The 24,924-nt window shown below is 34.6% G+C and overlaps 1 protein-coding gene across 1 annotated transcript in view; it reads left to right on the forward strand.

The window, feature by feature from the left end:
• The first annotated feature begins 22,289 nt into the window (after positions 1 to 22,289).
• The window catches only part of LOC149772842 (uncharacterized), a 66,895-nt gene continuing 64,260 nt past the window's right edge, over positions 22,290 to 24,924 (forward strand). The window contains exon 1 of the mRNA XM_089947208.1: positions 22,290 to 22,541. The gene's annotated coding sequence lies outside the window, so the exon portion shown is untranslated. The remainder of the gene's footprint in view (positions 22,542 to 24,924) is intronic.

Raw genomic sequence — 24,924 nt, forward strand, 5'->3', positions numbered from 1 at the left:
AACTTTCCTAATGTAGCAAGTAACTTGAGTTGACAAGTATTCAACAACCTTGATTATATTTTGCATTTTCACACACACACACACCGCCCTGACGACCTTTTGCTGAATGCTAAATATTTAATGAATAGTGTATACAGGTAAAGCAAGACAAAAACAAGAAACTTTTATAACTAGATGTAGCTACACTTTTGCATGAATTCCATTGTTGACAAAGGTTGCAATATTACGGTTATGGCACCTGATTGTTAATGCCATTAAAAGATATACATTAAGCATAGCAAAACCGGTCTTGCTTAATGCCTTTTACATGCTTATTTATTATTAAACCACGTGAAATTTAATCATCGTGGAATCATATATGCAAGTTTTGCACCAGTACATTTGCTTGATCTAGCATTTAAAATACCGATACTATTTACTAAGACGAAGCAAAAGTAGTATGCATTAATCCGCTTATTATGGATTTCGCCAACAGTTTAGTCTCTTGTGGTTATCGCGGGGTTTCAGATGATGTCATTAAGATCAACCTACACTGAAACAAAAACCAGAAATTCCACAGTGGCTTAAGCAAAGAGGCGGTTAGCCAACCAACAATTGCAATACATGTATACACAAAGCTTTGCGTACTAATAGGGAATTGTATTCAAAAGATTTCAGAGATCTTTTTTTTCTCCCTCCACTTTCCATGGAACTAAGCAATGTTTTTCGTAATTGAATGTGACTTTTCATCAACAGATGTGTATGCGTAGATACATTTGTAAATTTCCGTGAGCAAATATTTCCCTTTCTACAATTTTGAAATCAATTATTTAAGAGATGTAATCTTGTAAATTTCTGTGAGCAAATATTTTCCTTTTGCATTTTTGAAATCTATTATTTTGCAGATGTCATGAAATTCAAAGATTGTGTTATTAAAATATTGCTTCAATCACATTGTTGTTGTTTGCACTGAACGCAGAAAGAGACAATGAAAATGTTATTTTTTAACGTGCCGAAGTCTTAAATTGTTACGTGCGCATACTCATCGAACGGACAAAAGATTACATAGCATTATCTCACTCAGACTCAGCTTAACTGCTGATTGGCTAATGTCTAATGACACTGTCCAATCAGTTTGTCAGAACTTTGATTATGGTCTGAAACTGTGTATTATAATGTGTGCAATATTGGGGCCAGATTTTAGAGACTAATGCATAGTTCTTACAGTAATGTTAATCGATTCTATATTTCTCCCCTATTGCCATTGAACAAGGTTTTCTTTCTATTAAATGGAATGGGTTTCGAAAAATGGGAGTGTATGGAGTGCTAAATTGCAGTACTCCAGGCAGAAAAAGAAACGTTTCATTGCGTGGGTTGATAAAGGCTAGCTGAGTGATTTATGCGTGATCATGTGATAAATATGGCCTCCTTGCTTACAGACCACAAACACGATGCATAAGCAGCATATACTACCCACAAACACATAGCAAAGACGATTTAGGGACATAAATATCAATATCAAATTAAACATCAATGTTTTATTTTATGCTAGACCGTGAATTACTGGATTTTCTGAAGAAAAATATTAACGCTCCTCAATAATAATTGATATGATAACATTTTGAAATTTTGGAGTTACTTGAAGACGTTTTCGTAGTCTGGCCGCCTTGCATACAACCATAAAGGTTCAAATCCATCAAGGTGTAAATACCTTTTTCTCCAAAAGTATGTGCTGTTTAAGCTTAAATTAGGAAGGATAATTATTACTTATATTTTCTGTGCGAGTGTACACAAAACACAGCAAGAGATAAATAGTAAGACTCTGACATTATCGCGAAACATAGTAAAATAAAATCTCATTCTTCAGACTGTTATACATATTGCTATCTAATACTTTTGAGCATTAAAACATTACTTGCAGTTCTTATTTTCTGGCCAGCAGTCTGCACTGATAATACATCATTATCAGTTATTGCTGGATAAATCCGATCCTGTACCGATTCACTATGAAGCATGAGATGAGTCGTTGCAGACAGACGGGCGTTTCAAATATTTACACTAAACTTCTATAATCGATTGCAGGTGTTTTGTGGACTGGGTATCAGTCAATGAAAGGCAAAGCATTAGACATGACCGTTGACACAGAGAGCTCGTACGTTTACCGTTCGATGCAATTTCAGTCGTATCTTGCTTGCTTTGAATGAAGAATTTAAATAATTTCTTATGTATCGACTGAAACATATATACAAAGAGTATGTGATTACAAAGACCGTGTCGTCGTCGTTTTCTAACAGTCCATCATCTACGTCTTCAAAGCAATAGTTGACCACAAGTACCGTATGTACTCGGTTTAAAGTAGAGCCAAAACTACAAACAACAAAAATCATGATATGATCTGCCGTGGCATCATGTGCTTGCAGATCGGGGTCTTATAAATTGTTTGTTCAACTGATTACTCCTAAAAAGAACTGCACAGACCTAGATATGCCGGCGCATTATGGGTCTGTGCAGTTTGCAGTTAAACTATACCTATAAGCGACTATATACGGTATTTCCTACTAGGTCTTCACTGTTTGTATCATCCCCATTTGAGATATAGTTTAATAGTATGGCTGTAAGTTTAATATTTGAATCATAGTAATATGGTTCACTAGTAAAAGTAACTTAAAAGAGTTGATATTGCAAACCACTTAAAGGTGTTAGTTTTTCAAATCACTAAAATTCGCTTTCTATTTGGCAAAGATGCTTTTCTCAATGTTTGTTCATCGTAAACAAAGCACATTTTCTATTACTCTGCTTTAGATGTACGTATCACTAAGACCACCGTGAAACGCTTTCATCTGATGCTATAAGTAAATATAACTTTCACTTCGACTCTGCCTTGCTATTAATGGAAACTAAATTGTGTAATGACGTTTAAAAGTTATAGCGTATGTTCAGTAAATGTGCATAAGTTAAGACTTCAGAAAGGCAATTTTGTGTATTATGCGCTATCACGAAGGGTATTTGAATATTAAATAATTCGAAATCAAATAACCATCGATCTCTTGGTCAGTCAAAGGAAGAATTAAATGATTGAATATAAGATTCAACCAGGCCATATAGATGATTCATAATATAAACAAGTTAATTTATTTTTAATGATTCATAATATAAACAAGTTAATTTATTTTTAATGTCGTTATATACATTGATATGAATGCATTTTTCGAGCAAAACATATATGATGTTTTGGACATGACGTCGTTATCGTGATTACATATTTTCGAATTGCTGTCGTAACGAATGATATGATACGCAAGGAAGTCAAACTTGAGCTTGAGATCGGACGTTTCATCAGAAAATTTAAGAGGGACAAACCTGCTTGAAAACTGAATCAACTGGTATACATGTCGTTGCTAGCTTTCTGCGCCAGTTACAGCGTGATAAGTAGACGGATAGAAAAAAACTTTGAATTTTTTTCTCAAGGATATGACAAGGGACTGAAAATAAATATATTTTGACTTTCATAGGGCTAGTACATTTTACTACACCAATACTGTGTTGGATATACATACATTTTCACCTATGCTTTGGCACAGGGCTCGTGACACTGTTTGCCTCATCCATGATGAGTTGCAGATACAACGTATAATACCCATGTTTTCTCGTACATTATATCAAAAACTTGAATACTCTGCCTCAGTAACTTAGAACAAAGTTTGTTTTTGTTAAATAATCGCATTGTTTGGGGAAAAGTTTTTGTTTCTTTGTTTTCAACAGCCTGATTGTATATAACAATTCCTTTAATACATTGAAATTAAAATCTTTGAAATTGTTTTAAATGTTGATTATACACAACAGGAACTTTCTGCCCAATAAATAGCACTAATCCACAGTAAGGCGATCATGAAAAAGTGTGCTTCCATATTGTTCGTTTCATTGTAACAACGTGGCACCTAAACTTGAAAGTGAAAGGAAATACTTTTTAATATATTGATCAAGTAAAGACAGACGGTGTAGGCGTGTATTGGTAAGATGGCAACGACTGTTGGCATTACTAGAAAAATTGAAATACATTCCATGGTAGCAGTGTATTGCGTTCAAGTATGTTCTTAACATGAAAGGTTATCATTATCTAACATTTAAAAGCGAAACCTGATCTTGAAGAGTTTATCAGAAGACGACAAGAGGTGTGGCTTTTAAACTGGTGTCCGTCATCTAACGAGAAATTCAATACCTACTGATATGATCTCTTACTGAACTATACAAAGAATGAACAAAAGGTTTTGAAACATAATCCGACCACGCTTTGCTAATCTGTTTTCTTTATACCCCAAATATAAATGCTTGCAAATATTTGCATCATTCTTCTCTGGAAAATCTACAAACCGGCCATGACTTTATACACACGTGTTTGCGAGATATTGTAGCTTTGTCCAAACGGCTAGATAAGCCTACTATTGACTGAAGGCAAATCTTACTTCGGATTATTAAGTTATTCTCGTTTTCATTGCTAGAAACACAATAAACTTTGTTTTGCATAAAACCATCTTAACTATTTAGAAGTATAAAAAATTTGCAATAATTTGTAACTGATTAAATGCATTGTTATAAAATGTTACATGTGTACAGTAGCATTAGTAGTATCAATAGATATTGTAATGAATATTTTATACGTTACGAAGGTAATAAATGATGCAATAAAAATATAAATGAACCATTGACCTACCATGCTCTTTGTGCAAGACCGCCATTATTTGACTTCCGATTTTGTATGATAAAGATTATGAAAGACTCGTCTCTATCAAATAACTGCAAAAAGTCACGTTCCTAATTTCCTTGTTACAATGAACAGGCGTTTGCTCCTACTTCGTCCTTTTCAACAGCGATTCATACGTGCTTGAGGATCTGTTTTCTCCATATCGTTTTTGAACTAATGAACCCAATTGCCATATTGTTCATATAAAAAAACAAAATGCAAGATGTCATTATGAAGCAGCTGACCTCTAATGTAGTCAGGGAACCTTTTGTGGATCTAGGGTAGATGTTCAGATTTGCGATTCCATGATTGGTTAAATATCCTCATCTAGGTCATTTCACACACTTACGAATGTGCGTAACTCGTTAATACAGAAGTTTTCTATTTATGCTGCATAAACATTTTTCACAACTCTACAAACTACACTTAAAAATATCAGTATTCCATACATTCTTGTATTGCGCAGTAATTAAGTCACGTTTTAGAGGACAAGACACTTTGTAGATGGCCATTTATCTAGATATTCGTTCAAAAAATTAGAAAGTGCCTATCATCTGGGATACAAAGTCGCTGCAAACAAAACAACATTGACCCTGTTGACCAGCATTTCTTTTTGATTTGCCCAGATATCGTGATATTAAAACTCTTATTAGGCGATTTTCTTCGGCGTATCTACCACTGCTTATGTTTTTCGTTTCATGAAAAAAGTGCAACAGTTGAGCATACTAGGTGTCATTCTCTCTGAATATTTGAAGATGACACTTTATTATCATCCCCATAACATTTGTACAAGACAACCGGGTGTGATTTCGGATTTACAACACAATACTTTTGATACAAATACAATTTTTAATGACGAATGACTTGAATGAGAAAAGAATTATGATTAATACGTGCGTATTATATCCAAATATTGGATCAATTAACATAATCCGCACGAACTAAATAATGAAAATACAAATAAATGACCTTACACAGTATAAGGACAATGAGTGAAAGATTCACACAGATTTCACGGCGAAAGAATGGTGTGTTTTACTCAGATAGTAAAACTGTGGTATTTTACTCATATAGTAAAAACGTATTCACACAAATAGTGAAAATGATGAAAACCGAGGGACGGATGTACAAAATATCTTTACAGTCCCAAAAATACACTTGGTATTACAAGCCCCAAATATTAGCCCACGGCTAAAAGATTACATGTGTGGAGGTACGCACTCCGTCACCAGCACACTTGGCTAATAAGCAGCCAAGGAAGATACGACAGAAATTGGTTACTGTGGTTGGATACAATTAAATACGGTTAATACACAGCCGAGGAAGACACACCAGAAATGGGTTTCTGTGGTTGGATACAGTTAGATAAAGTTAATAAACAGCCAAGGAAGATACGATATAAATAGGTTACTTTGGTTGGATACAATTAAATACGGTTAATACACAGCCGAGGAAGAAATGCCATAAACGGGTTACTACGGTTTAATACATTTAAGTACGGATAATAAACAACCAAGGAAGACAGACCAGAAATGGGTTACTGTGATTAGATACAATTAAATAAAGTTAATGACCAGCCATTAGACACAATCTATCATACGTATAAGGATCACAATATTCGCATAGTTTTATATTTTGTTGTATGCGGAGATTAGTGGATTTACCGGATTCATAAATTGAATATCTACTACATTATTATAAACATGTTTTATTAATATCCACATTCACGTTACGTTTTCTATTATTTTGGTATTGTTGAATACGAAATAACCTCCTCATGCTGAATTTAAAAAAAATAACGTATGCAATGCTGCAGGTTGAAAAATCGACCAACGTGGTGGAATATTCAATCTCCCAGGTGTAATTAATCCGAATGAAATCAGTAAACCACCTCTGGTGTATCAAGTTTGCTAATACATTACTGAGAAGAACTATATCAATTTTAACTTCTACATTACTGTGTAGAAAAGCATTACTGTATAGAAAAGGTTGTCGTCCTGACTTTAAACATTACCAGTATGACAAATATTCATGTGCCAATACTAGGTGCTCTTCAAATATATATATATATGGAACCTTTGCCTAGTTTCCATTCTTTCTTTTAATTTCATTTTCAAACTCTGGTTAAATTTCATGGAATTCGAATATTGTAAACTTAAAATGGCATGTATCATATTCCTTTTAAACATCTATTTAAACGAATTGCGAAAAAGAAAAAAGAAAAAATCAAACAGAAATTATGCTTGCGTTAATGTCTTCAAAACTGTATGTCCAAAAAAAGAAACATATATGCGTATCGTCTGGTTTTCGATATTAGCGTTATAATGATTTTAAGAAAAGTGGAACAAAAACAGGAAAATCTAAATCAATCACATGGAGTCAGAATGTACATATAAAAACATAAAGCAACTTGTAGCCCGGAAGATTGCATTTAGATCTATCCCTAATAATCTTCATCTGTGAAGAAACTGCGACATACTTGTTCCAAAAAACTACTATTTGCATAGGATCCGTCGACAAATTAAAGCAAATCATGATCAAGGTCCTAAATTAACGCCTCAAATGTGCCATCGTTGTCAGTAACAACGCCAATAACAACGTGAAAACGGACATGTTATAACTGCTTCATTACAAACACTCATTTTGGAAGCCGTTAAAGAATGGGGAACAAAAAAAAATGTTAGTGAAAAAACTGGTCGGTTGTTTGATTATTATTATTTTCCATACATTGGTAGCAGTGTGGTCGGTCTTTATATCTTCCTTTCAAGAAAACTTGTGAACTTGCCAACTTTACTTGTTTACACCTTGAATCGACGACTGGATAAAACTGTCCCACAACCAATAGGAATCGATCGTACCTCTACGAATAGAAATCGCGATTATAGTCCCTTTTTGTAAAAACATCGAAAACCAGAAAAGGTGTTTCGGGAAACAAGGACTAGAGAGTGATCCATTTGAGAACAATTGTGGCAGAAGACGCTTGATGGTGCAGATTGAGAAACATTAGACAGTTAGGTATGACATATTGGCAATCACATAGAAAACAAATCTGTTTCTCTAAAACAAAAAAATCTAGAATGAATCTTGATGTTGGTGAAGCATAAAGCCGACATAATTACGCATTATTATTCATTACATGAAATGGTAATGCCATACAAGAGTCGATTAGAGACTAATGTGCAGATACAATTACATAAATTTCATTGTCTTGGTCTTGTGCACGGGCAGTATTACTTTAGAGTCAATTAGTGCTATAAAATTGCATTCACATTTCCGCATAACGAAAGCAAGGTAGTCAAAATCTGCTTAAGAATGTTTAGTTATGTTTGATTTTTTATTTTTATCTGATGTATCCTGGTCCTCTTTGGATATTTTGAAATAGTTCTTTCTGGGTAAATGAAAGTTTAATCATGCACTGAATGATTATAAATTAAGAAATGGATATAAAATTTCCATATCAAGCCTTGGTACATGCATGTATAAAATTCACAGGAAGGCTTTTCGAGAACCTGAAAAATAGTAATTCGTATATCAAGATCAATCCGTTTCAAACGTGTTCTTTTTGTAAAGAGCATGAATAGTGCATCGGTTTTATCTGCAGTTGTTGTGTGGTTTCGACGGTTATTCTTGTAGCTGTTGTTAAATAGAAAACGTTCTAAATATTAAGACAATTTATATATGTTACTTTCTTATTTCGAATGGCATCTTCATTTTACGATTTAGGAAGTTTATTCTTGATTCTGAGTTTTTGGAAAATTTACCATTAAGCGAAAAAAAAAATCCCACAAGAAAACAATACAATACATATTGTTTGCTTGATTTATGGATTGCGGCACAACCTTTCAATACCGTAACCCCTTTTTAGATCACAAATAAATAAAAACGATTGACTGCCTAGAAAACGCACAGCACCATGACGTATGTGAGGCCCCAGATGCAAGTATTTCTATAACAGAAACCCGATTCTGTCGGCAATTTGTTTCACTTTGTGCAATTGTCAATTGGCATAAAGATAAAATTGAAAACTTGCGAAGTCGATTCGGCTGCTATTACGAAACGATTTAAGGACTTCTTAGTACGTGTGATTGGCCCTTCATGTAAACCGTTGCCATGACATACAGCAGGCTTTTGAAACAGAGAAGGAAGTTTTCTCTCAAATACGTCAAGCACACATCCATGGAAAACGGTCTAATTTAAATCTAAAGGCATGGTGGAACGTGTATAAAATCTGAAGGGGGGGGGGGAATTTGAACCTTGCATTTCAAACACGATTCGATTTGGAATATTTGCTTTGTAAAGTTGCAGTGACTGTTAGCAGGAGTTTTATGAATTACACTTTTATAAAGGAATACTATTCAACATTTATGGACTTAAATGAAAACTGTTTTCCCTTATAGCTAAAATTAGTTGCAAATGATAACGATATGTTCTTTCTTCGGGCTATAAACAATCGATATTGCATAGATTTGTAAGTGTTTTTAACCTTTGTTGATTAAGTGTATATGTGTACTTTTGTTGAATCTATTCTATATGAAGTCATGAATGATTGGACGAAAAATGTTTGAACAACACCGTTACCAAAATGCGTTTGTGTTTCTGATACTCGCTAGGGGAAAAGGAGAATCATCTTGTATAGTTTCTAGTGTAATAAGGACATGAGATCAAATGTAAATTCTTTTCCACCTCTTTTTTATACATTTTATAATGTTTATAAATTTCTCAGCATTATAAATAACAATGTTGTCTTAGACTTGATGAAAGTCAAACTGATCATGTTCGACATGTTCAATATTCTACATTATATAGACATTAGGTCTCATTTACACAGCTTAAATACACAGTTAAGTCATAGTGACCGTAGGGGTAATAAAACAGCTTAAATACATAGTTAAATTAAACAAACCGCAGGGGTCTCAAGACATCTTATATACACAATTCAAAGTGACCGTAGCGGTCTTAAGACATCTTATATACACAGGTAAGTTATAGTGACCGTAGGGGTATCAAGATATCTTATATACACAGTTAAGCCATAGTGACCGTAGGCGTCTTAAAACATCTTATATACACAACGAAGTCATGGTGACCGTAGTGGTCTCAATATATCTCATATACACAGTTAAATCATAGTGACCGTAGGGGTCTTAAGAAATTTTATATACACAGTTAAGCCATAGTGACCGTAGGGGTCTATTATATATACAGTTAAGCCATAGTGACCGTAGGGGTCTTAAAACATCTTATATACACAGTTAAGACATAGTGACCGTAGGGGTCTTAAGACATCTTATATACACAGTTAAGTCATTGTGACCGTAGGAGTCTTAAGATATCTTATATACACAGTTCAGTCAAAGTGATCGTAGGGGTCTTAATGCATCTTATATACACAGTTAATTCATTGTGACCGCAGGGGTCTCAAGTTATCTTATATACCCAGTTAAGTCATAGTGACCGTAAGGGTCTTAATACATCTTATATACACAGTTAAGTCATAGTGACCGTAGGGGTCTTAATACATCTTATATACACAGTTCAGTCAAAGTGACCATAGGGGTATTAATACATCTTATATACACAGTTAAGTCATTGTGCCCGTAGGGGTCTTAATGCATCTTATATACACAGTTAAGTCATTGTGACCGTAGGGGTCTCAAGTCATCTTATATACCCAGTTGGTCAAAGTGACCGTATGGGTCTCAAGTCATCATATATACACACTTAAGTCATAGTGACCGTAGGGGTCTCAAGATATCTTATATACACAGTTAAGTCATAGTGACCGTAGGGGTCACAAGTCATCTTATATACACACTTAAGTCAAAGTGACCGTAGGGGTCTCAAGATATCTTATATACACAGTTAAGTCATTGTGACCGTAAGGGTCTCAATATATCTTATATACACAGTTAAGTCATAGTGACCGTAAGGGTCTTAAGACATCTTATATACACAATTAAGTCATAATGAACGTAGGGGTCACAAGTCATCTTATATACACACTTAATCATAGTGGCAGTTGGGGTCATAAGACGGCTTACATATATAATTAAGTCCAAGTGACCGTAGGGATCTTAAGACGGCTTACATACACGATTATGCCAAAGTGACAGTATTGTCTTAACACGGGTTATTTACAGCTATTCCAAAGTAACAGTAGATTCGTAACACGGCTTATTTACACAGTCATGCCAAGGTGACAAAAGGGTCGTAAGACAGGTTTTTTTAATACAATTATGCCAAAGTGACAGTAGGGTCGTAACACGGCTTATGTACACATTTATGCCAAGGTTACAGTAGGGTCGTAACACTACTTATTTACACAGACAAAAGTGACAGTAGTGTCTTAACGCGCTTATTTACACAGTTATGACAAAGTGAATATTTACGCAGTTATGCCAAAGTGACAGTAGGCTCTTAATACGGCTCATTTACAGTTAGGTAAAAGTGACAGTAGGGTCGTAACACAGCTTATTTACACATTTATGCCAAAGTGACAGTAGGGTCGTAATACGTCTTATTTACACAGCTATGCAAAAGTGACAGTAGGGTCGTAACACGGCTTATTTACAAAGTTATGCCAAAGTGACAGTAGGGTCGTAACACGGCTTATTTACACAGTCATGCCAAGGGGACAGTAGGGTCGTAACACGGCTTATTTACACAGCTATGCAAAAGTGACAGTAGGGTCGTAACACGGCTTATTTACACATTTATGCCAAAGTGACAGTAGGGTCGTAACACGGCTTATTTACACAGCTATGCAAAAGTGACAGTAGGGTCGTAATACGGCTTATTTACACAGCTACGCAAAAGTGACAGTAGGGTCGTAACACGGCTTATTTACACAATCATGCCAAAGTGACAGTAGGGTCGTAACACGGCTTATTTACACAGTCATGCCAAAGGGACAGTAGGGTCGTAACACGGCTTATTTACACAGCTATGCAAAAGTGACAGTAGGGTCGTAACACGGCTTTTTTACACATTTATGCCAAAGTGACAGTAGGGTCGTAACACGGCTTATTTGCACAGCTATGCAAAAGTGACAGTAGGGTCGTAACACGGCTTATTTACACATTTATGCCAAAGTGACAGTAGGGTCGTAACACGGCTTATTTGCACAGCTATGCAAAAGTGACAGTAGGGTCGTAATACGGCTTATTTACACAGCTACGCAAAAGTGACAGTAGGGTCGTAACACGGCTTATTTACACAGTCATGCCAAAGTGACAGTAGGGTCGTAATACGGCTTATTTACACAGTCATGCCAAAGGGACAGTAGGGTCGTAACACGGCTTATTTACACAGCTATGCAAAAGGAACAGTAGGGTCGTAACACGGCTTATTTACACAGTCATGCCAAAGGGACAGTAGGGTCGCAACACGGCTTATTTACACATTTATGCCAAAGTGACAGTAGGGTCGTAACACGGCTTATTTACACAGTCATGCCAAAGGGACAGTAGGGTCGTAACACGGCTTATTTACACAGCTATGTATTATTGCTCCTGTTATGAAGCTTGTTTGTGTTTCTCACTTTGACAAATAATTCAATGCTATTTGCATAATCTGATTGAAGGTAAATTATGGCAACATGTATTTATCATTATTTAGGTACTGACACTTATGAAGAAATATTGATCAAGTAAACAGTAGAATTCCCGTTGCCAGGAACACACACAAAGTAAACAAGAACGGCAGTACAGTTTTGAAAAAATAAATATTCATGTTGTATTCGAATGATCATCGCACACTAAAACGGCATCAAATTCATGGAGTAATTTATCGAATGAAATAAGATAATCGAGAAACTCCTGAAACTGAGACGTTAGCTTTTATGCACTTCTTGCTTTCTTGTCTGTCATACTCCTATTATTTAATTTCCTACTGCAAGTAATACTCTTAATATGTGTGTCAGGAGGTTTTTATCTGCTATGGTATTATGGGTCATTGTATATTTGTCACATAGAAGATGTAATTATTTAAGAACATTAGGTGTCACAATCAGTAGTTGCTTCCCAAGAGAACATTAGATACGATAGCGAATAACGTGAATTTCTATCCAAAAACTAACGAATAAAATATCAAAGCATCATTTATCTTAAAACAATTACAGTCTCTTCGACTGTTTATTCAAGCAGTTTTGACGCCCCGACATTCATTCATACATAACTGTATGCAAGCTGTCTTAATGTTCCTACAGTCATTTCGACTCAACTGTCCAATATCACTTCGAAATAATTTTGAATTCAAGATGTCTTAACACCCCTACAGTACGTTAACGGCCGAAAGCCATTAAAGATTTTAGAATTTGAGAGTGTACTAATATCATGCTGAGTTTGTAAAAGATTGCCTTTACCTGGTAATATATTTTAAAAATAAAATTTTGAATAATCTTAACAATTGTCTTAATAACGGTGTTTAGTGTGTGCACCATTTATGACCTTATTTTATTACACACCGTTAAACTTATTTTATTGCAACACAGTTAACATTATTTTATTACGCACCGTTAAACTTATTTTATTACACACGGTTAAACTTATTTTATTACATACCGTTAAACTTATTTTATTACACACAGTTGCCATTTCAGATTGCGTCACAAAATTGAACATTTTTTAAGATACATCTCAAAATTAAGAAGTTTTATTTATTGATTTATTTTGTTCCCGTTTATTTATTTATTTTTGTTTGTCTTGTTGTGTATTGTTTTCTAAAGACCGACATAGGATATAACCTTTTTTCTGAATTTTCCACGAGTATGTGAAAATTAAAGTTCTTTGCAACTGTTCCATTCGAAAATTTCTCAACAGTAAAACTGTATACGCAGACCTTTTTTGTGTCATTGTTTCTTTCTTTGACTCGAGTACAACGTGTTATTGATTACTTATGAAGAAAAAATGTATATCTCACTGAGTAAGTTCATTAGGAATATTAATTTAATACTTGTAAAATATTGTATACGTTGGGTTTATAAAAATGTAATTACTTTCCCCAAAATATTTAGTCTTTGAATAACTAATGTGACTTTAGTTTCAGGAGAAATATTGCAAATAGTATTTTACTATCATTAGTATTGTATTACAAATAGTATTATACTATCATTAGTATTATATTGCAAATAGTATTTTACTATCATTAGTATTATATTACAAATAGTATTATACTATCATTAGTATTATATTACAAATAGTATTATACTATCATTAGTATTATATTGCAAATAGTATTTTACTATCATTAGTATTGTATTACAAATAGTATTATACTATCATTAGTATTGTATTACAAATAGTATTATACTATCATTAGTATTATATTACAAATAGTATTTTACTATCATTAGTATTATATTACAAATAGTATTATACTATCATTAGTATTGTATTACAAATAGTATTTTACTATCATTAGTATTATATTACAAATAGTATTATACTATCATTAGTATTGTATTACAAATAGTATTATACTATCATTAGTATTATATTACAAATAGTATTTTACTATCATTAGTATTATATTACAAATAGTATTATACTATCATTAGTATTGTATTGCAAATAGTATTATACTATCATTAGTATTATATTGCAAATAGTATTATACTATCATTAGTATTGTATTGCAAATAGTATTATACTATCATTAGTATTATATTGCAAATAGTATTATACTATCATTAGTATTATATTGCAAATAGTATTATACTATCATTAGTATTATATTACAAATAGTATTATACTATCATTAGTATTATATTGCAAATAGTATTATACTATCATTAGTATTATATTACAAATATTATTATACTATCATTAGTATTATATTGCAAATAGTATTATACTATCATTAGTATTGTATTGCAAATAGCATTTTACTATCATTAGTATTATATTACAAATAGTATTATACTATCATTAGTATTGTATTGCAAATAGTATTATACTATCATTAGTATTATATTGCAAATAGTATTATACTATCATTAGTATTGTATTGCAAATAGTATTATACTATCATTAGTATTATATTGCAAATAGTATTATACTATCATTAGTATTGTATTGCAAATAGTATTATACTATCATTAGTATTATATTGCAAATAATATTATACTGTCAATAGTATTGTATTGCAAATAGTATTATACTATCATTAGTATTATATTGCAAATAGTATTATACTATCATAAAATATCGATGCATTCTTGCAATAAAGTTGTATAGAATTTCAAGTCTGAATTACAACTTGATGCTGCGAAATTTGAAGCCGCAACAATTTCACCAAGTTGTTTTACGTGAAAGCAAGATAGACCACATTTCACTAAGGCGTGTGTTTACTACAATAAAATTAAATTTGTATCACACCGACTGTGCTTTATTGATTTCATATCTGTCCATGAAATGGAAAACGAAGTGTTGGTTTGCGGCACAATATAGTTTTCAGTTATTGTTACCGGTTATCACAGAAAATCATGAAAGTAATCGTTTCAACAGCATTGCTGTTTAAAAGATAAAACAAACAATAATATGTTTTCTTTATAGAAATGTACAGCGAATGACTTTTATCAACGATGTGTGTGTTCTGTTTTGTTGATCGTTAACTGCAACACTAGCATGGCTTCCGTCAGCCTGAATTAGTACTGCCTGTCAGTCAGACCAAAGCAGAAACGTTTTCATTTGCAGCCATTTATCGATTTCTGTGATCTGACTGTGTCTGGCACTTAATGGTGGATTAATTGTTTAATGACACGTTGAAAAATTATATTGTGAACTCAGTCGAACTTCACGGGTTTAGATGATAGGAAACTTCACTCAGGAGCATTACAGAGCAGAGAAGGTTTTGAACGTTAAATCTTGGAACATTAACCACCTCTGCAGATATAATCTTTCGTCTTCAACCGGCCAAGGAACACAATTCATCAAAATATATTTCGTGCATAATTGTGGCGTTTCATCAACCACAACCATGATATCGAATTCACTTAAACATAAAATTATAATGATCAGTAATAAAGTTTCCGACATAGGTGTAAGGTTTGAAACATGGCCTTTGTTGCAGGTGGTTGGATATGATAGAGTTGCTGATGTAAAGAACATGTTTGGATACGTTATTATGCTGCAGCTGGAAGAAAAAAGTATTGGCCACGTCTCTTTTAAGCCCTTTGTAGAAATACCATCAAATTTCCGATAAAGTTCTCATCGAAGACAAAGAACGCGTCGTCTTCTGTTTCTTTTTTTCGCAGGTGTTAACCCATTCACTCTTTAACATTGTATTATTTCCTTGGACCAGTCTCTCTCTATGAGAATCTGAGGCAGATTAACATAATAGTCTGTGACTAGTTTGCTTTATGACATTGAAATTAAAACAAAAATATAGACGTAATTAGTAAACATTTATAAGATTGACATCCCATGCAAAGAAGAACACAAGTATGAAAACGTCAATACAAATTATTCAATGTTAGTGGTAAAACAAATTATACAAGGTTAACATAATGGTATACCATTGTTAATTTTATGCCTTCACAATATATAAATTACTCCTTAAAGTTCGTGCAGATGTAGAATTTCTTACATGCGGAAACATTAAGGGTTTCTTTGAAATTATGTCGTAAGGTGGCGCTGTATAGTTTCATAGGTTAAAATTTTAAAGAAAAAGAATTTCCCCGAGTTTCCTCACTGGTTATACTAACTAATTAAAAAGACATTGTATATCTTAGTTATTGTTCAAAGAACATTTATTTTCCTTTATTTTGGTGTATCTTTGATGTGTGTAATATGGGTTAAAAAGTATACAGCTTGGCCTTACCTTAGATGTGCACTTTTTAAAAAAAAAAAACTGTCAGATCTAATTGTTTGTGTTCACTTCCTGGATTTCCGAGGTAAACTGTATCATAAAGGAGCCGATAATATTCTTTACATTTTATGTATTTGGTAATTCAGTCATTTCATAACCTGGTTTTGCCTTGTCTGGCAAAATTCATTTTCCATATTTTAATAGCTGCTAAAGATAGTGTACTTTAGACTAATTCAGGCTGATGTTTTTAGCACAATCATTTCAGACAGCAGAGTGCTTAGATCATGTCCAGTTTCCGCAAGTACAATATCCAAAGAAATATCAGCCACATTACATTAAAGTAGGTTTGAGGTATGCCAACATTCGCTCCATGGTGCATGTTTAAAATGCAACAACTTTACCTTACATACATCACTCTCTAAAAAGTATATAATAAACTGTTCCATAAGGTTCCTTGATGTTCGTCCATCCGTGTCGATGAGGACCATTTAATGTCATCGATTCACTGGGGGTGCGTCTAGAGATGGCTGATCAGTCCGATCCGGGCCCGGAGAGTCTGTTGCAGTGGGCACATGGATGTGCAGGTTGCTGGCCGGGAGTTGCGGAACTGATGTTCCTGGATTTGCGCAGATCACGTTTGTCAGCTGCGTCCACCAGTCTTTTCTGCTCAAAGGCTTCTGCACCAGCGTTGACTTGACAACGCCAAGCAGATAGGTTAGCAGCGACACTCTCCCAGCTATCAGGATCAATGCCTAGGTTCTTCAGCGAAGCCTTGAGGGTATCCTTGTATCTCTTTTTTTTTACCACCGTGAGACCTTTTGCCTTGTTGTAGCTCTCCATAAAAGACCCTCTTAGGTAGGCGTTCTACCGGCATGCGGACAAATGGCCAGCCCATCGGAGATGTGCCTTGCACAGCATGGTGTGGATGCTTGTTATGCCTGCCTTAGTGAGCACCTCTGTGCTTGGTACCTTGTCCTGCCATCTGATTTTCAGTAGTTTCCTCAGGGAGCTCATATGGAAGTGGTTCAGTTTTGTAACATGGCGGCTATACACAGTCCATGTCTCGCAAGCATAGAGGAGGGTGGGGAGAACAACCGCTGCGTAGACTTTGAGTTTGTTGGCAAGCTTGATGCCTTTCCTATCCCATACATTTGAGCGGAGTCTACCAAATGCTATGCTGGCTTTGGTAATCCTAGTGTTGACCTCATCGTCTATGTGGACTGCTTGTGAGAGGGTGCTGCCGAGGTATGTGAACCTGTCTACATTTTTGAGCTTATGGTCATTGACAATGATGGATGGTTCCAGGCAATCTTCTCCAGGAGCTAGCTGATGCAGAACCTCGATCTTGCTGGTTGAGATGGTGAGTCCGACGTTGGAGCACTCTGTGGAAAAAATGTCCATGCTCTGTTGCATGCCTCCCTCCATGCTGGAGTTGAGGGCACAGTCATCTGCAAACAGCAGGTCGCGAATGTTTTCAACTAAGGCTTCTTAAAATACTGTTGGGATTCTTGGTACGTATAAATCCTTTGTATCACTCAACTGTTTACTCCTTGACATAATGCTTGTTACAATTGAAAACAAATTGAAATATTCTTTTGCTAACTTTTGTAAGATCTTGTAAGTATGAGGGGTATTTGACATTTTTTATTTATTTGAACATGTCATTAAATTTCGAACCTATTGATACACAATATGCAATTTCATTTTCAGACAGCTTTCGAATGAAATTTTCTTTCATATCCTATAATTTCGAAGTGTCTTCGTCATTCTGAATATATTCGTTAATCAATGGAACATTATCCCCGTACTGGAAGATTGTTGGTGAGCGGGAAGTGGCTGGTGTGTCGTGAGCATTTGATGAAAAGGTTTCCTATCCTGAAGAGTTGTGTGAAGCTCAGAAAGGGATATGGCAAATGGGCTCTGCATTCGCTAACGGTTCATCAAGAACAAAATTGGGTAAAAATCCCCAAACAGTTATTAATAGTTATCCTCTAAATATGAATGAAATTGTCACAGCTGATGAAATAAGGATTTACTTTTGTGAGCCCGATTCAAGAGAAAATAGTAATATTTGGATGGGAGAAAACGAGCGGAGACCACAAAATCGATCCATGTAATCGGACTGTCAAGAATTTAAACGGCATTATTATATTTCGATGCAAAAGGCCCAGTCGCCCAGAGACCCGATCCTGACTCTTTTTGTGATCGTTCATTAATAACCTGTATGACGGAATACAAGATATAATCATTAATCCACTTATGAGAATTTGGTCTAATTCTCTGTTCATTGTATGATAAATTCTGATCAGTTATGTGAAATAATAATCAATGTGAAGTTAACCATACGGCATTTACATCATAAATCTTAATAGATCGGTCTTGACCGGTTAGACGCATGAAGAAACAATAGAGATGGCTTATGCGGTATGCCTCTTCGATGAATACTGTGTCGCAGTTTTAATATTGTTTTGCTGTGGATAGAAATACAAAATATGCGCTATGTGGAAATTTCTATTAGCCAACGGGGTGAAGCCAAAATATATGTTTTATTTACCGTTTATTTAATGTCCAGATCACCAGACCATCGACTCCTCTAGGACTCCATCATGTCTATTGGTACATGCACAGGCAGATTGACTGGGAATTTGAGACTGAACGTCATTATAAATATCACTCACGCCTCTACCCAATCAAATGGATGTTATCGAAAGACGAAAAAGCGAAGTACGTAATAATCCTTTCATAGCAGGTCGAATGGTTCAAGTGTGTGATTGATGGTTCAAATATGTGCATATTATAATCATATCTTGTAAGACGTTATTTTAAAAACGTACATGACATGTCACATAACGTGAGTTCATTTAAAAGATCTACTACCGTCTGTATTTACTTATAAGACGGGTCCAGTAGCAAGCAACACTGACCCAGATCTGTCATCGCATAATCATAACGCAGATTAGTGTCAATGCTGTTTATTCTGCTGAATACTCTTAGCAAACTCCATAGGACCAGTCTGTCAGCGCAATATGTGACAACAAATCTGGGTTTGTGCAGTTTGCAGTTGGAGTCAACGTATAAGCGAGTAAAGATGATAACTATGTCTTAAAAGGACCGACAGGCTTTTTGCATACATTAGTGACATAATGACAGACTTCCTATACATAAGTGACATATTGGCAAGCTTTTGTATACATAGGTAACATATTGACAGGCTTAGTTGTATATTTTAGTGACGTATTGACAAAAGTTTATTTGCAAACATTTTGACGAATTTAAACAGATTTTTTTCAAAATACATTATTCGTATTTTGTGAGTATAAAGGGTGGTATGAAAGAGTAAAGATAATACACTTCATGCTAGTGGTTTTTGGACAGAAGTGTCCATATACCTATTTCCTACAAAAACCTTGGTAATAAAATACAACGCGAAACCAAATAAAAGCGTACATATAATATTTGTCTGACTTCCTCAGCAGCAGTCTTGACATCAGTAGGTTTTCTCTTGCTTGGATCAATTCAGTTCTAATAGGTTTTACCATACGATTAGTCCCTTGTCCTTCATGAACCCTTTCACAGAAAATCAGAATATCTTTTGATGAGCTACAAAATGTATTTCTGTGGCACGTTGACATAAAACCCCAATTAAAAAATTTATTGCGGATTACTCACACAAACTTGCCATTTAGTCAGGCGAATATTTCCTAATCCGTATCTTAAATTGTTTTTAATCATATATTTGTAGGATTTTATATCGTTAGTTTTATTTCTTTTAATTTCTTTATAGCTTTTTATGAAATTTATCATCTTCACCTTTTTATTATACAGTCGGCTCCCCATAAATGCATATCGCTTAATTGCATAGATCGCTTAAATGCATAGCGAAAGTATGGTCTAGTTTAATATTGTAAATATACATGAATACCGCTTAAATGCATACTCCGTTTATATGCATAGCTTGAGTCAGGTCACGAGGCTATGCAAATAAGCGGAGTTGACTGTATTACTAAATGCTTGCCGTTACATTTAAGGGGTTATCAATAGGTCTATTAAAAAGTATAAGTCCAAAGAAGTAGTATGTAAATGTTCTATCTAAATGTACATGTGCTATTAACAGTCAACCAAAAGCATCTTGAATACTGCAAAGATTTTTTCATTTGTAAAGAATATTACACAAATGTAAATATATGACAATAAATATTGACAGGAAGGGCGTCAACTTAAAGTTTTTGTTGCTTGCCTCGGTGAAAAATCAATAATCTTTATTACCTTGTGCATGGGCGCTACCGATAAATCTTGAAACTCACGCATGACATTTATGAAACCATGAAAATGATATCCATTGACGAAACTGAGAGACGGTGCATTCTCATTTGAATATTAATTAACTGATAAAGATCGAAATTTATCGACTTTGACCATTGTATAGGTATCTGTTTATTTTCATGTAGTATGAGCAAACATGTATAATTTACATACAGTGTTCATCCATTAGGACTACGATATCAACACTTAATGACTGCTTCAGTGCGCAACCCCATAGACGTGTCCTTAGTTTGAATTGTACTCTTCTTATCATGTCCGGACATAGTGGCTGAGCAAACTGGACTCGAAAATAATTAATCACCAAACTTGCTGTTATAACGAGGGGGGGGGGGGGTGCATGCCGGTGCGATCATTCCTGATTAAATTAAATATATTCTGCATGGATCTTGCAACGTTGCTTCAACGTTTAAGTCAAACTACCAATAAAACTAGCATAGCGTTACTTACTGAAAACTAATTAGTTCCCAATAATCGTAATTTTAGCGCCTTTAAATTAAACTTCGTGCAGTTGAAATCTTTGTCCTGTTTGCTTTTAATATTGATGGGGATATACATGTATTTTATATTCAGGGAAATTCAAGATATGACAGCAACGCATTAAATGGTTATCCCGATTGCAGAAAGATACGCGCAGTTATAAAAGAAAGGGATGACATGCGAATAACAATACAAGATCAACATACTGCTTTTATACGTTTTTACAACTAGGTTGCACAGATTATATTGCAAATGTGTTTTGTAGCAACAAATTGGCTGTTTTAAACATTGACGAATTTTTATTTGACTGAAGGAGTATTGCATACACTCTACAAAATGAGACCCATTTCTTCTAGTTCGAGAGAAAAATCGTAAACATTTACAGGATTTAACCCATATAATTGAAGCAGCAGCAGAAGCAGCAGTGGTAATAGTAATAATAATATCAGTGCCGGTTGTAACACTGGAATCAGTAGCATGGTAGTTGTAGTGGTTGCATCGGTAGCAACAGCGGAATAATCAGTGATGGTATAGTGTCTGTAGATGTGTTGACCGTCATTATGAACTCTCGAAGATTCTGAAAAATTAAGTCGTTGTTCATCATAATGCAATCATAACAAAGATGTAGTTATTGTTAAATTGCAAATGTTGCTCTCCGCGGATTTCGTTTGATTCATGAGTTTATTCAAAAAGCGTGTCTATCAAATAGCGGTGAAAACCTTCCATCACTAATTGGGGGCATTTCCAGGTTAGAGTAAACAGTAAACATTTGGACCCCTCCGTTCCTCGTTATATCAATGTATATATACCGGTAGCAGGTTTCAGTTGCTGGCTGGTTTATATCGCTTATTCAATTGTTAATCCCCATTGGCATTGTTCGTAACTGAAACAAAACGCGCAGCCACGCCAAATATAAAGCAGACGACTACTAAGCATTAAGCGCAGTGGTAATCGTTTGGCGCGGATGGAGATATTGGAAATATATGAAAGAAATTCAAGGGAGGAATTAGAGAAATAACGGAGCTCTTCGCAATTTGTTGAATATTAAATTCCCAATTTATTTATTTCTTCCAATGACCAAAGTGTTGATCTGTGTTGAAGACGAAGCCCTTTCGTGTGCGATGTCAGATTGTTATGTATTCTTTCGAGTGGATTTGCACGTCGATGTAAATGTGCTTAATCTTTATCAGGATTCACGAACACACCTACAAGGGTGAGTAACTCAAGTTTGATACACTTATGAATATTTATAATAGACCCATTTGCACAACTGTTGAAAGCAATTTTGAAACACTCAAACCCTCATAATTTACTACTTTGGCACATGCACGCAGTTTCGAAACAGGTTTATATTTACTTATTTATTTATTATTTATTTATTTAAACAATATTCTAACACGCACACAAATATGTCATTTGGCACTCATGGACAGATGTATATTTCGATGCTATTGTATTTGTGTGGTTTTTTTTTTCGAAAATTAATTATAGTATAAAATGTGCCTTAATAAAATCTTTGTACTTAGCATAGTAAGATGTAATTAAGCTTTACCATAGTTTTAGGTGATGCGTGATTAGGCTAAATAACAGAAAATGACGGTTATTTATAAACAGACTGTCGTAAGATTGTCGCGTAGGAATAAGTACGGTAATACCTAATTATCAAGAGCACCTTGAGATTCTGAAGAGCACTAAGTTACGCAAGACAAAACATACTGACGGCAAAATTAACAGAAGCGTCGTTAACCATTTGACAGGTATGTGGATATGATGCAAGAAGGCAGAAGTTGGGTAAAGTCAAAAATATAAACTGGAACGATAATAACTAAAAACGTATCTACAAAACTACTTTATTGTTGCATTCAAGAAATATATGTGGGCACCGACAACTAATAAGTTTGCATTGGCTGTAATATTATTATTTGGTCAAATTACTATAGTTTATTTGCGGTACAACTAAAAAGTCATCCTCACATACTTTAAACTGACTGTCAAAAGGAAACTTTTGAGAAGATGAAAATGGTATGCTGCGTAGCTGGTTTGAGAAAAACATTTCCATGCATGTGCGCACTATTAAATTTTGACCCGGGTGAGATTAGCTCATTTACATCAAGGAGTACATAAGCGGTGATAATAAAATTAAACCGGTGTTACGTTTAAACAGACTGTTGAGTAGAGTTTACCTATGCATACGCTTGTTGTCAAAAAAGTATGTGAATTTGTTCTGGTAGTTTTTGGCAGCCAACCAGCGACGTTCTTTCTTTTATAAACGGTAGCTGATAAAATAGTTAGTTGCCTTTGAGAATATATAGAATATCAACATTGATTAATTACATTTAAGAAAATATTAAACAATGAAATGAACACATTTTGTATTGTCACTCGTTACAATACAAAACGCTTTACATCACTTGTGGAACGTTTCCTTGGATCTACTTAAACAAAACGTAGATTGTCTTTTAATTACACACATCTGAAAGAAAACTCAGATCTGCATGAAGCTTTCCCAATCTTGGTGTGTCAACGAGGTTACCAATGTAAGCAAGATGTAAGCCGTACTATTCCACCTATTAAAGTAATTTCCAAAATGTTGTAATAATTTAGTAGTGTAACTTGTACTATTTTTGTCAAGCAACTAATTCTTTAAATATTGTAGTTTTCATTTTGCTTAAGGCGTTACTGAATACATGAAGCGAATATTTGCCATTAACACATTTTGCGCGTAAAGCAATCAGACCTTAATACCTCTAAATCAGAGATGTAATGATTGCGAGTTTACCTGTTATTATTTGAGTAATTATTTTGTTATTCCTGCATTCGAACTGACACCGCTCCGGTGGCCTAGTGGTTAGAGCGTCCTCCTCGGATGCCTGAGGTCGCGAGTTCGAATCACGGTCGAGTCATTCCAAAGACTTACAAAAATGTTACTAACAGCTGCCTCGCTGGTCGGCCTATTGACAGATAATGTGACTGGGTGGGACATCATGCTACATGTCTACGGCAAGATGTCCCAGTGCTAGACATCACTGTAAACTGCCACACTGCAGATATCGTAGCGAAATGACTGAAAATGTTTTTAAAGCTATGTAAAAACTCCATATCACACCAACACATGCATTCGAAATGAGAAGTTTGCATTCTAAAAGATGACTTGCTTGATTTCCGTTAGCATTCACCATGCAAACAAAAGTAAGAGTGTGACGAGATTTTCAAATTAGTAAAAGTAAGTTTTAGCATAATATCTTTATCCAAAGTTTTTTGTTTTGTTTTGTTTTATTTCTTTATGGCCTCAAGTTTGTACAGTTTGTCTTAGAGTTTATGATGGATTTTGACAATGGTCTAGGTGATACTGAGTCTCGAATTGCAGAAGGTCACGGTAAGTTCAATCAATACTAATTTGCATAACAAATGGAGAAAATGTTGTGTAACTGCAATACAGAGGAAGTTTAGATCTCGGTGTGTATATGTGAAGATACTTTGAGATTTTCACCTTTATATGTCTAATACCAATACTTATTTGGGGTGGAGGAGAAGCCGTCTGTTGGAAACATTGAGTCTAGAGAATGACAATCGGTTTTCGGTGATTGATCAAATAA

The sequence above is a fragment of the Sinohyriopsis cumingii genome, unplaced genomic scaffold (genome assembly GCF_028554795.1).
Source record: "Sinohyriopsis cumingii isolate HCF-2022 unplaced genomic scaffold, ASM2855479v2 utg001101l, whole genome shotgun sequence".
NCBI lineage: Eukaryota > Metazoa > Mollusca > Bivalvia > Unionida > Unionidae > Sinohyriopsis > Sinohyriopsis cumingii.